This window comes from Cryptotermes secundus, unplaced genomic scaffold, assembly GCF_002891405.2.
Source record: "Cryptotermes secundus unplaced genomic scaffold, Csec_1.0 scaffold111, whole genome shotgun sequence".
In the NCBI taxonomy this organism is placed as follows: Eukaryota; Metazoa; Arthropoda; class Insecta; order Blattodea; family Kalotermitidae; genus Cryptotermes; species Cryptotermes secundus.
Genome location: NW_019733319.1, coordinates 845488 through 858294, shown reverse-complemented (window position 1 = coordinate 858294; position 12807 = coordinate 845488). Strand labels below are relative to the sequence as shown.

General features: G+C 41.6%; 1 protein-coding gene across 1 annotated transcript in view; it reads right to left on the bottom strand.

Annotated features, from left to right (window-relative positions):
* LOC111867902 (kinesin-like protein KIF12) overlaps positions 1-2017 on the bottom strand; it is a 153945-nt gene extending 151928 nt beyond the window's left edge. Inside the window, exon 1 of the mRNA XM_033752849.1 lies at positions 1959-2017. The gene's annotated coding sequence lies outside the window, so the exon portion shown is untranslated. The remainder of the gene's footprint in view (positions 1-1958) is intronic.
* Between the last annotated feature and the right edge of the window lie 10790 nt (positions 2018-12807).

Below are 12807 nucleotides of genomic sequence, written 5' to 3'. Positions count from 1 at the left end.
TGTATTTTTAGGTTTGAGGGTATTTTTTTATTTTGGGGGGGGTAACTTTTTTGGTAAATTTTTGGACTTTTAAGGGTATTTCTTGTCATTTTTGGCCAATTTAGGGAATTTTTCTTCATATGAATATATATTTGAATATTTTCAGGTCATCAAAATCCGGGCCCTGCATATTACATTTTTGGGTCATATTTTAGGTAATTTTTCTGGATTTTTTCGGTCATTTTTTAAATATTTTCAGGTCATCAAAATCCGTGCCCTGGTAATGACATATTTTGAGCGATATTTAGGGAATCTGTTTTAACCAAACACTGGTCAGACTTACAGGAATGTTACATTCATAATCGATTATGAATTTTATTTTAAGAGTGGGAAAAATATTAGTTTTCAATTACTTGTATTTGTATTGTACTTTTTAGAAGTTCTTAATTGTAATTTTGAAAGACTTTTATTTGTGTTAAAATATATGTAGTCTCATTTAGAAAGTTCTGGACCATTGAATATGTACGTTCCTGTTTCGATGTTGTGATGTATCAAACAAACAAACAAAACTCCGTGGCCTGTAGTCCGCAAATGAACAACTCCGTGGCCTGTAGTCCGCAAATGAACTATACCGACCGAGAGACCGCCGCTTGTCGGCAAAGTTATTGCCAACTTTAGCGGATAGATGGTGTCGCGTGGTCAGCGCAACGGATCCCCACGGCCGCTAATCTCGGTTTTCTAGACCGGAGCCGCTATTTGCTTCAAATAGCTCCTCAGTTATCCTCAGGAAGTTGAGTGAACCACGTTCCAGACCCACTACTTCTCAGAAAATCTGGTAGCGCCGGGAATCGAACCCGGAACCTCTGGCTCTGTAGCCAGGAACTCTGACCACTAGACCACAGAAGGTATCACATTATCTAAATTCACTGAACTGCACGTGTTTTGAAGGACTGCTGGGAAATATGGCGCTTACAGATGGAGACAGGATCCAAGGATAAAGCGGAATTAAGGTGACAAACTGAAGGAGACGAAGTTCCGACGCCAAAAACGAAGCCCCCGAAAGTCTAAACCGATGTAGTCTGAGACGCTTTCGTGGTTTATCCAGTCCACCCAAGAAACTGCCGATATGTTCCCCCGAAACACGTCACGACCGCTTTATTCTGCATCCCAACCAATTACTACAGTAACACTGTAGCTTAGCATTTCATATTAAATTGCGTCTGTAGTTATTGCAGTGTACCTAACGATCGCATGTTCTTAAAAGCCGGTGCATTAAACTATTATTATTGAAAAATGGTAAAAAAAAAGAATAAAACTAGCCTTGTAACAGGCCGTGAAGGCCCATACGGTTGTGAGACGTCGAGGTTCCCACATTTTCTAGACAGTTGGCTCACAGATGGCGGTGAGGCTGTCAGCCTTACGCGTATGCCACCCTTTACTCCCAGGAAGATTCCTGATACTAGTTTCTGTTAAAGGCTGAGTCGACTCCAGAGCCATAGTGCGGCTGAAAGGATTAGATCAATTGAAAAATCCAATGAACTCATCGGGATCCGAACCCGCGACTAAGCTTGTAGCATAGTGCCTCGACAAACTACGCTATCGCTGTCCCCTCTTATTATTAAATATATTCTTAATTGGTATGGAAATCTCACGAGAAGGTTATAAAATTATATGAACTGGTTAGTATATGCCTTTTTGTACCTTATGATTTCGAAGTTACTGAGGTGCGAAAATCACTGAGTAATATATGTACATATCTCGGAAGCTTGAAAGGTCACTCCACCGTATAAAATAATTTATTATTGTAATTTTACTTTTGTAATGGCTTTTAAAACTTGATGCTGTAGTAACGTTAATTAAACCTGTAAATAATAACAAAATAGTAAATAACAAATGAAGAACGTCGTCTTCTGGGTTTAGGCGCCGTGTATTCTTCGTTTTGGCCAAAACGTCATCGCCGTGAAAATCTCAAAACTTACATAAACAAATGAACACTTCGCTGTATTTGCAGTGGACTTGATGCTAGCAAGCGATGGATACCGCATCAGATGAACGTGGGTTGATAATCGCACAGAACGCCTCGGAGCTCATGTACAGCCCAGCACATCTGCAAAGATGTGAGAAATGGGTTCAAAATTTTCGCTTGTACTGTACGGTTCTTGCAGTTAACACACTCATGCAATTGAAAGGTATATCTATTACCATCTGGTCGCGCCTCTCACTGCAGGTTGTTTATAGTAGGCCATGACCTTCGACCCTTCCAGCATCTTGTTGTAGGTCACACAGAAATGACTTGTCAGTGGTTAAAGTTGGAGTGAGAACTGCACGTGACATGATGTTACTTCAGTGAGGAAAGTAACCTTCGCTGCTTCTACAGGCGCTTATGTTCTTGTTTTCACTGGCCTCTTTTGAGCCCCCCCCCACAATATGACCAGCTTGGTTTGCTGGTGAAAAAAGTATAAGTGCAGTTGGAGTAACGAACTTTGTGACCCTGCACGAGAGCAGTACGATTCCTGCGGGAACTTAGGAAGCCTCAATTCCCTTGCGCTCTTGAACGTATCAAACAGGCCACTGCATAGACAGATACGACAGGTAGGTAGACAGGCAGACGGATGTATGGATGGGTAGGTGGGTAGGTGGATGGATGGATGCATGTATGGATTGGTGGATGGGTGGGTAGGTACGTAGGTAAGTGGGTAGGTAGGTAGGTGGATGGGTGGGTAGGTACGTAGGTAGGTGGGTAGTTAGGTAGGTGGATGGACGGATGCACGTATGGATTTGTAGATGGGTGGGTAGGTACGTAGGTGGGTAGGTGGATGGATGGATGGATGCATGTATGGATTGGTGGATGGGTGGGTAGGTACGTAGGTAGGTGGGTAGTTAGGTAGGTGGATGGATGGATGCATGTATGGATTGGTGGATGGGTGGGTAGGTACGTAGGTAGGTAGGTGGATGGATGGATGGACCGACGGACGGACTGACGGATAGACAGACAGATAGATGAAAAGAATGTTAACGAAACAAGATATAAAATAAATAATGGAGAAGAAACACGCTAAGGAAGAAATATAGACAGCTACGAAGTGTTTTTTTTTTTAATTTTGCGTATTTTATGACGATAATTAGTAATTCTCATGCTGGTCTACTTGTAGTTCATTGAGAATGAGTCATGGGTTAGACATTTTTGAGAGATTACTGTGGACAAACACCATCACAAGATCCCCTCCCTGGGTACTGAGGTTAAGTGTGTCTGACAAGCATTAGCGTCTCAGCATTTCCGTAGACACGCATTAACACACACGACTTCCATATTCAGGCTTTGACCATGAAGGTAAATTGCTACACCAAACAGTCTGTGTAGGTGTAGCATTCTATTGTTACTTCATTGGACCCATATTAGCTGTTTCTCGATGATCATGACAGCTTCGACCTAAACTTTAAGCGTTTGTGAGATTGGCAGGGCATGTCGCACGCACGGGGGAAATGAGAACGGAAAATCCGCAAGGAAGACACGACTTGAGAGACACAGGCAAAGATGGGATGATATTATTACAACAGGTTCTAGAGAAATAGAGTGTGAATGCGAAGAATAGGTTGATCTACCATAGAGACTAGTGGCGTGGTCTTGTACATACTGCAATGAACCTTCGGGTGACTTGACTAACTGGGCGACCATTAAATACTGAAGAAAGTTTCCCCAATATCAAATCAAATGATAATCATTCCTCAGCTTTCAAGGTGTTTCATGCTTACAGACGGACGGACAGAGCGATTTCAACTGTCGCTCCGCAGAGATGCGAACACGCCTTGAAACTTAATGACTAGCTTCACCAAATACTGTTAGGGTGATAAAGTTAGGGAAGATGGGATTGAGGACGCATGTAGCACGCACTGGGGAGTGGAGCGATGCACACAGAGCTTTCGTCGGGCAAAAAAGGGAAGAGACCATTTTGAAGACCTAAGCACAGATGGGAAGATTATATTTAAATTTGAGTTTTGAGGTTCTCACGGCTATGAATATGAAATGACACCGTGAAGTTTGACAGATACAACCTTATCTACCAAACTGCATGGGTTCATGCCCCAGAAGGTCGTGATCTTCATAATGAATTAGACCTGAAAGGAACAGAGAAGGACCGAGCAAGTTCACTCAAGCGGCAAAGCTTCGAACTCGCATTTTGAGAGCCGCAGGTTCGAATACCAGGCTGGTTACCGACTTACCTGTTTTCATGGTTGTCTTAGTCTGTCCCATCAGATGACAAGATGATACGTTAAATTAGGACACAGCCGCTTCCTTCCTAACACTTTCCAATTCATTATTCGCTATGATCCAATCACTCGATGCTACGTAGTCTGTGGTCCACTCATGAAGCTGAGCCCTTCTTGAGAAGCTGCCAATTGTGCAGCTACTCAAGAACTTCCCAGCATTTTATGGGACCTGAAAGTTCATTACCGTGTTCACAAGAGCCCTCCAGCGGTCCCTATCCCGAGCCAGATCAATCCAATCCATACCATCCCATCCTATCTCTCTGAGATCCATTTTAATATTGTCCACCCACCTACGCCTTCGTCTTCCCAGTGGTCTCTTTCCTTCCGGCTTTCCCACCAATATACTATATGCATTTCTCCTCTCCCCCATTCGTGTCACATGCCCTTCCCACCTCATCCTCCTTAGTCTGTGGTACTGAAAGCATCTTGAAATAAGAACAGAAAAACAAACTCCGTGGCCGCAAGTGAACTATATCGACCGAGCGACCGCCGCTTGTCGGCGAAGTTAGTGCCAACTTTAGCGGATAGAGGGTGTCGCGTGGTCAGCGCAACGGATCCCCACGGCCGTTCATATCGGTTTTCTAAACCGGGGCATCTTGAAATAAAGCATAAATAAAATAAATAACAGTTGAAATAGAGTGTTGACATAAACTTACAAAATAAATGAAGTGGTTTATTTTTATCTTAAAGCGGTGCGTGGAAAGGGTTAAGGAAGGAAGGTTTGGCCTCGAGATATGAGCCTTGGATTTGTGCGATGAGAGAATTAGCCAGCAATTCCACGCATTATCCTTACATTATCCTTACACGATGCGAAAAAATAAAGCCGTTAAATTAAAAGGACTGTTTGTAGCGACACCAAGGACGAAGTCCTGCGAACACAGGAGAAGTTCGCTGCAGTAGAGTGTGTCAACAGTGTTTCTGCTTGACTACGTAACGTTGTTTGATGGCAGCTAATTGCTCCCACCTTCTCTGCGTCAGAAGAGTCTGTTTATTCGTAACAGCAGCACGGTTATGTCTGCATCAGCGTTAATGTGACCACAATACAGCAATACGTGAACACGCTTGTATACAATTTACCATGGAGGAAGAAGATGACAGGTAGGGGAGTGTGCTCTGTTTTCATTATTTCAAAGACGCTTTCTGAACTCGCCGCTTATACACAGCTTCGCACAGGAGAATTCCTGTGAATGATGGGTTGGAAGAGCTGAGGCAGGAAATGGTAGTCTCATACTCGTATATTAATATATCCCAGCGTTTCCCTGGAAGCAAAGAAGAAAACTACGATTGGTGTGAATTGGGCTCTCGGGTCAAGAATTGAATAGAAAACAGTGCTTATCACTCGACCGCGAAGTTAAGTTAAATGCTATGGATTTATCTTTCAAGTAGTAATGTTTAGTATAGGCATTATATCATAAAGTATGATTTAATTTCTGATTGTGCAGTACTGAGTGAGCCGATCACTCGTCGCACGGTTTAAGGCATGGACTGTCTTCGTTTGCTTGACCTCTGGGATCGTGGGTTCGAATCACATTCAAGGCGTGAATATCTGTGTGCGTTTATTCTGTATTTGTGTTGTTCTGTGTGTCAGTAGCGGCCTAGCAACGGGCTGATCCCCCGTCTAAGAAGTCCTGCTTACTGTGTATAGAATTAAAAAACCGGAAAAGCCGCCAGTGTCTAACGAAAGGACTGCAGAGCCATAGACACATAGTACTCAGTGATGAGTTAGCCCTGAAAATAAATCGGTTTATTATCGTAAAGGGTCACACGGCCGCTGTGCATATGTGGCAGTTATACATGCCTGATATGGTAGCATTCACCAAAACACTTTTCGCTCGCAAGAAGCGCACGAACGGCCCTGGCTACGACTTTGAAACAATGAAATTCATCCATCCTAATTAGGGGTAATGTTTTTGTATCCTAACATCATATTGGTCCTGTAACTAACGAGTTATCAAGATGTTTAAGTCTAATTATACTTTGAAATTACTACAGACATGCAATCCAAGCTATAGGCTCGGGTGGTTTTGATAATTTAAAGCAATACAGGTAGGACCATTAATTTGTGTGTGCGTGTAAAAAATCTTTATATCTGTGTACTAATGGGAAGCCTCGCGTGACCACGTTGAATTGTCCCCATTTAAAGCATAAGGTATCAAATTTTTTCTAAAACCGATCTACCTCATGTGGCGTTCTCGAAGAACATAACCCCGGGTTGGAGGGGGGTTCACTGTACTCAGATAAACTGAATAATTAACACCGCAACAAACGTTTTCCCACCAGTAAATATACGTNAAAAAGAGCTAACCACCATCACTAGACAACGTGTACAATAAAAAGTGTGGGAAAACATGCACAGACCTGAAACTAAGACAGATAAGGAGATGGACATTTTATGCAACAAACCGAGTCCATGAAAGCCAATGCCTAGGATCAAGTGGAGAAAGTTGTGAAACCTACGCAAATAAAGTTTCACAACATTCTCCAATTAATTCAACTGTTATTGTTCATTTTACCTGTTGCCTCTCATTGACAAAGCCTGGTCTCAGGTCTATATATAGCTGTAGTTATTTTGACAGGGGTTGTACAGTGACTGCGGTCAGCTGTTTCTAAGGGGCCCAGCATAGTAGGTGTCTCCCCCCACCCTAATATGAGGACGGAACCAGATGCAGTTTCCGAAACGTTGTGTTCTCTAGTTTTTAGAATACCGGAGGATGGACAAAGTCCAAAAGCCCAGTAATTCTGAGCAATATACACCATCGTCAGAACCTTTTAGAATCTATCAATAAATATTAAGGATTTACTGTTCACTGTTATTACATATACGCACACACTAAAAGAAAGCGAAATATATTTTACTTGTTTAATATATACTGGAAGTCTTTTTGTAATCGAGCAGTACGTTATGAGAGCAGAATATATGTGATTTAAACGCAGTATAAATTCAGTTAACATTTTTCTTTCCAAATTGCAATTTTTTACTGAAGCACTTTAAGCAGTTGTCTTCGTGTAGATTTATCTACTATGATCGACAGTAAACTACTTCGGCGCCAGGATAAGCTATATTTGTATTACATATACATGCAGATCTACAAATTCAGGTGGAAAGACACTCCGTCTAATTATTATCTATAATAAGAGACTTCAGTAACCTTTAGCTGTGTTCGGGAGGCCGCTGTTTACTGCTGAAAGTACAAGCTCGGAAATGTATGCATATATTCCGTAAGACATGAGGAAGAAGTGGCCTGCATTGGACAGAGAAAGAGTGGTTAGTTTTTCTTTACAACTTCTGTTCAAAACATTTTTCATTCCGGGAAATATTCAGCGGTATATGCACAGAAACGCATGGATTTCTTCATGTAAACTGTCAGTTATTTTTGTTCGATTTTAACCTAATTTGGAATGTGGTGAATAATTTTGTTAAATTTGAAGTTTTGACTGCGGTGACTATGAAGAATGCCGTCTTCTGGTGTGTGGCGCCGTGTGAACGACGTTTGGGATGAATGTATCGCCTCCATCTTAAGGGTAGAAAAATTCGAGAGCGAGGAACCAGCGTGAGCAGGTGGCTGCAGACGTTTCGAAGGAACGTCGGTTCACACAAGATCTACACGGCGCCACATCCCAGAAGACGACATTCTTCAATTTTGTTAAAACTCTCCAATAGCAAACACTTTCAGCGGTCACGGTGTGTTCGTTGCATACAAACGGATAGATGTAAATGTTTTTTTATTGCTAGTGGGGTGGGACTAAGTCCCTTGTACTGAGGCCACTTCTAGCCTATTCTACCAGCCCCAGATGATAAGTGAGGGTGATTGTGGAGCAATTGATGGAATGAAGATTGGTAGGGGAAACCGAAGTACTCGGAGAAAACCTGCCCCAGCTCCACTTTGTCCACCACAAATGCCACTTAACCAAACCCGGGATCGAACCCGGGTCGCCGCGGTGGAAAACCAGCGACTAAACGCTTGAGCTATGGCGCGGCCCCATGTAAAGGGCTTAGTGAGTGTTCCGTTGGGTTGCGTTTTGCCCAGAGAAGACTGGAGCCTCGGATGTAATACATCGTGTGCCTGAAATTCCTGCGCGAGGGGCAGGTATGTTTATAGGATGTGATAAGTGCTAAGTGGAAACAGGGGCGAAGTCAACAGATTTCTCAATGCAACTGCAAGCATCAGCAGGCATTTCTGCGCATGTTCAGTTTGACCTCGGTAATATTTCACTGAGCGTCGCTCGCATTTTTCAAATGCAATCTTTGCTATTTTTTCATGCCTCATTGGCCTCATTGTTCAAGGATGTTCATATATAAATACGTATTGTAGATGGGCAATTACAAATTCTTACTCCTCCATATCATTAAGCATGTAATCTAATTGATAAAAATCGTGTGTATGATATCTAACACATCTCTCGGACTTGTAAGTTCCTTTTAACAGTCTTCTTCGCTTGGATGTTATATTTTATCGCCATTGATATGATGTGACATTTAAATCTTGAATAAAAATATTATACCTAAGCAATTACATTAATTGAAAACATATTAAAACACAAATATTATGTTTTTGGATATTATCCATTGTCCTGTCTTTATCTAAAAACACTGTCCTGTTTATTTTTCAAAACACAACGTTTCGGAGACTGGATTCTGATTCCTACTCAGTTGGACCCAATCGATAGAGCTAGTCCTTCTATCTCTATCTACTTCCGTTAACAATATCAGCTGCTCTTACTTTCTCAATAAGTTATTCATAACTTGGCCAACATCAGTTACGCCACAAATAAAGGCCCAAGTCCGTTCCGCTACAGAATCACATTGTATCCACAAATATGTTTCTCTATTCAGTTCACACTAAGGCGAGAAAATAATTATTTTGTTTTCTCTAAAATATTCTTAGAACCGAGAAAAATGTTAATGAAAAGTTGTAGATCTTAATGAGATATGGTCTTTGCGATAGATTTTCTTCTTCTTTTTCGTATATGGGAGACGGGATAGCGCAGCCGATATAGTTCCTGACGTAGTTCGAATCCCGTTGGGGGAAAGAATTTTCACTTCTCCATCTCGTCCAGACCGGCTCTGTGGGCCACCCAGCCTCCTATCCAATGGGTACCGGGGGTAAAACGGCCGGGTCGTGAACCTGATCACTGACCTTCAACTAGTGCTGAGGTCAAGAAAACGTGGGTCTATACATCCACTCCCCCATACGTCTTCAGGGCGTAGTGTTTAGTTAGTTAAGCACAGGGACAACTACTTTGTTATATATACGCAGTATATACGAGAAATATTGCGATGGTGAAAAATTTATTTTGATGTTTTGACAGATTTATACGGCCTCACCACCCCTCAATGTGGAAAAGCGGTTTCTGGATTGCCCTATGTGCCCTCACTAATGCTTGAAAGGTTGGACGGATTTTATTAATAATCCATATTAAAGACTTTATCCATGATAGTTTAGTGCCCCGTGAATATAAAGATTCTAGCTCCAAAAACAGAAGCCTTTCAGAGTGGCCCCAAAAATTAAAAGGCGATTGTCTCGAAAACGACTCTAATGATCTTGGTTAGAGCTCACTAAATTATGGGTAGTATTGGCCTAAATGAAAGTGAATTAGTGGTATCTTAAGGATAATAAAGGTACGTCCACAAGGGGCGCAAATGTTTACGCACTGCGCACATGTCAAGGTTTGTGTAATCAGCGATCAACATGGCTTACCGAACAACAGTAGGTTTTCTTTTTCCAAGATGACGCAGATAAGGTGAGTCGTAAGTGAGAAAATATGTTCTTGGCACACATTGTTACGGTGAGCTATTGGACAGAACAGCGCCGATGTTCGTTTGGAGCCTCGGGTAAAGCAGAGCTTATATTGAAACGACGTGAACTAAATTCATCATCTCATTATGTTTATGCTTACTATTCTTGTCATATTAAGCGAAGAAGCTTAACTCTATTCAGTGGGGCACGCGGTAGCGTAGTTGGTTGAGGCACTGTGCTACAAGCCGGAACGTCGCGGGTTCGAATCCCGATGAGGTGGATTTTTTCAATTTACCTAATCTTTCCAGCCGCACTATGGCCCTAGGGTCGGCTTAGCCTCTAACAGAAATGAGTACCAGGAATATTCTCGAGGGTAAAGGGCGGCCGGCGCGTAAGGCTGACAACCTTACAGCCATCTATGAGCCGATTATCTAGAAAATGCGAGAGCATCAACATCTCGCAACCCTACGGGCCTCCACGGCCTTTTACATGCATAGCTTTTTTTATCGCTGGTGGGGGTGGGACTCAGTCCCTTGTACTGCGGCCACTTCTGGCCTATTGTACCAGCCCCAGATGATAGGTGAGGGTGATTGTGGAGCAATTGGTGGAGTGAAGATTGGTAGGGGAAACCGAAGTACTAGGAGAAAACCTGCCCCAGCGCCACTTTGTCCACCACAAATCCCACTTGACCGCTGCCGCGGTGGAAAGCCAGTGACTAACCGCTTGAGCTATGGCGCGGCCTTACATGGGTACCTTTACCTATTTTACTTTACTTAACTCTATTCAGTGCCTCAAAACACAGCAAAAAGGAAACAACTAGACATCACAACAATGGAGAACCAAAACAAGCTAAAAAGGGGAGGGGGCATCACTGCGAGGACCTCTGAGGACTCCAAATAGTAACCCAACTTTCCGGTTTTAACCGAAGAGCCACAAGGACACAAACCATATTCGGTTCAAGATTTCAATATTATACATCAATAAGATTTTAATCCAGATAATTGGAAATAACTTTTATATAAAAGTTCTAGGTATGTATTTCGAAGCTTGTAATAGTAGTTCCTGAGCATGTTGATCTTATGCCTTCTGAAGATGGTCAGCTGACCGAAGCAAGTAAAGGCAATAAATATCTACAAATTAATTCACACTGGACGGTGTTAACAATTATTCTGTAATTTATTATGAAGCCTTTTTGTATAGTCGTTGGAACTTTATGAAGAGAGAAAGCTTATCATTATGGCGAAGAACGAAAATTAGTCAAAAACTTCCTGCGGAATTTGAAACGAAACCGACTGAATATCAGCGTTTTGTTATTGAACTGCGCCGAAGGAATAATTAGTCATTAAATTAACTCGGCGAAGCAGACGAAACTTCCGTTTTTTGCGACATGCGTCACAATTATAGCATAAATTTCAGGGGCGGGGGGGACAGGTGGCAATGAAAACCACAGGCTACGAAAAGTTATATGATACGGCCATGCTGTGTATAACCTCAAATGGCAATAGATTACTACCATACTTAATATTAATCAGAAAGACAGTTCCAAGAGAACATTTTTGCAAAAATATAATAGTTAGGGCCCAAACAGATCCATGGATGACATCAGAGTTAATGGAAAACTAGCTTGGATGCTTGTCGGAGCGTCGGCCTGGTGCGTTGTCAAAGCCACGGAGTATGCTTACAATGGCAACATTCAGTGCCCATCTCTCCGATATGATCAGAAATGGGTTAAGAAACAAGAACACCGATCTAGTGATAATTCCTAGTAGCATGACAACTCAATTACAACCACTTGATGTATCAATTAACAAACAATTCAAGCATCTTATCCTAAACATTATGACGCATGGCTGAATAAAGGCATTCATATATTGACACCTAGTGGCAAAATAAAGAGAGCATCAGTGTCAGTAATAGTGGCGTGGATATCAAAAGCTTGGAAAGAAGTGTCAGTCAATATGATTCCAAAATCATTTTTAAAATGCTGTTTGTCTAATTCGGAAGATGGGATGCAAGATGACTTTCTTTAGGACGACAGTAAGCGAAGTGCTGAGGGTGCACCATCCTCAAAAAATGGAAATACAGCTGAAGAATAATGGGTCGAACTTTCTGATTAAATACAAAAGATAGAAAAGAATGTTCATGGATTGAAAATTTTAATTTTCCATTTCATTCTGACATTACACTGTATTTTCCGTTGCTTTTTCACTTTAAAATATGTTGTAAATATTTTGTTATTTTAATTGATATGTTCCAAATAAATTCACTGAAATAAATACATCTTTCTAAGTTTTCCTAAAGCCCTCAATTAAAAATTTGATCCGTTTTGAATTCGAGGGTATTTTATATTCAAATAATTCAAGACACATCGAATTGTGTGTGTATGCACACGTCACACGTCATACTTTTTATTATTGTTATTATTATCATCTCTTGTCACAGGTTTATTTCCTGGTATTCCTTTTCTTGAACCAGTGATGCACCTCACCACTCAGGCTTCAAGCTTCGCACTGTAGCACTCTCCGCAGTATGTGTGATGTTCCCAGGATAGCTGTTTTTTGCAGTGAATCTATGGAGTGCTTACCAGGAATTAGTTCCAAATATTTTCTCAACCCTCTCGTGACTGTGCCCGTGGCTCCAATAATTACTGGTATCACAAAACATTTCGTGTTCCACATTCGCTGAATTTCGATGCTTAAATTTTTATATTTTAATTTCTTCTCTGCTTCTTTTTGTACTACATTCCTGTCCGATGGTACTGATACATCTATAAGTATGCAAGTTTTCTTTTGCTTGTTTTTAATTATTATGTCTGGCCTGT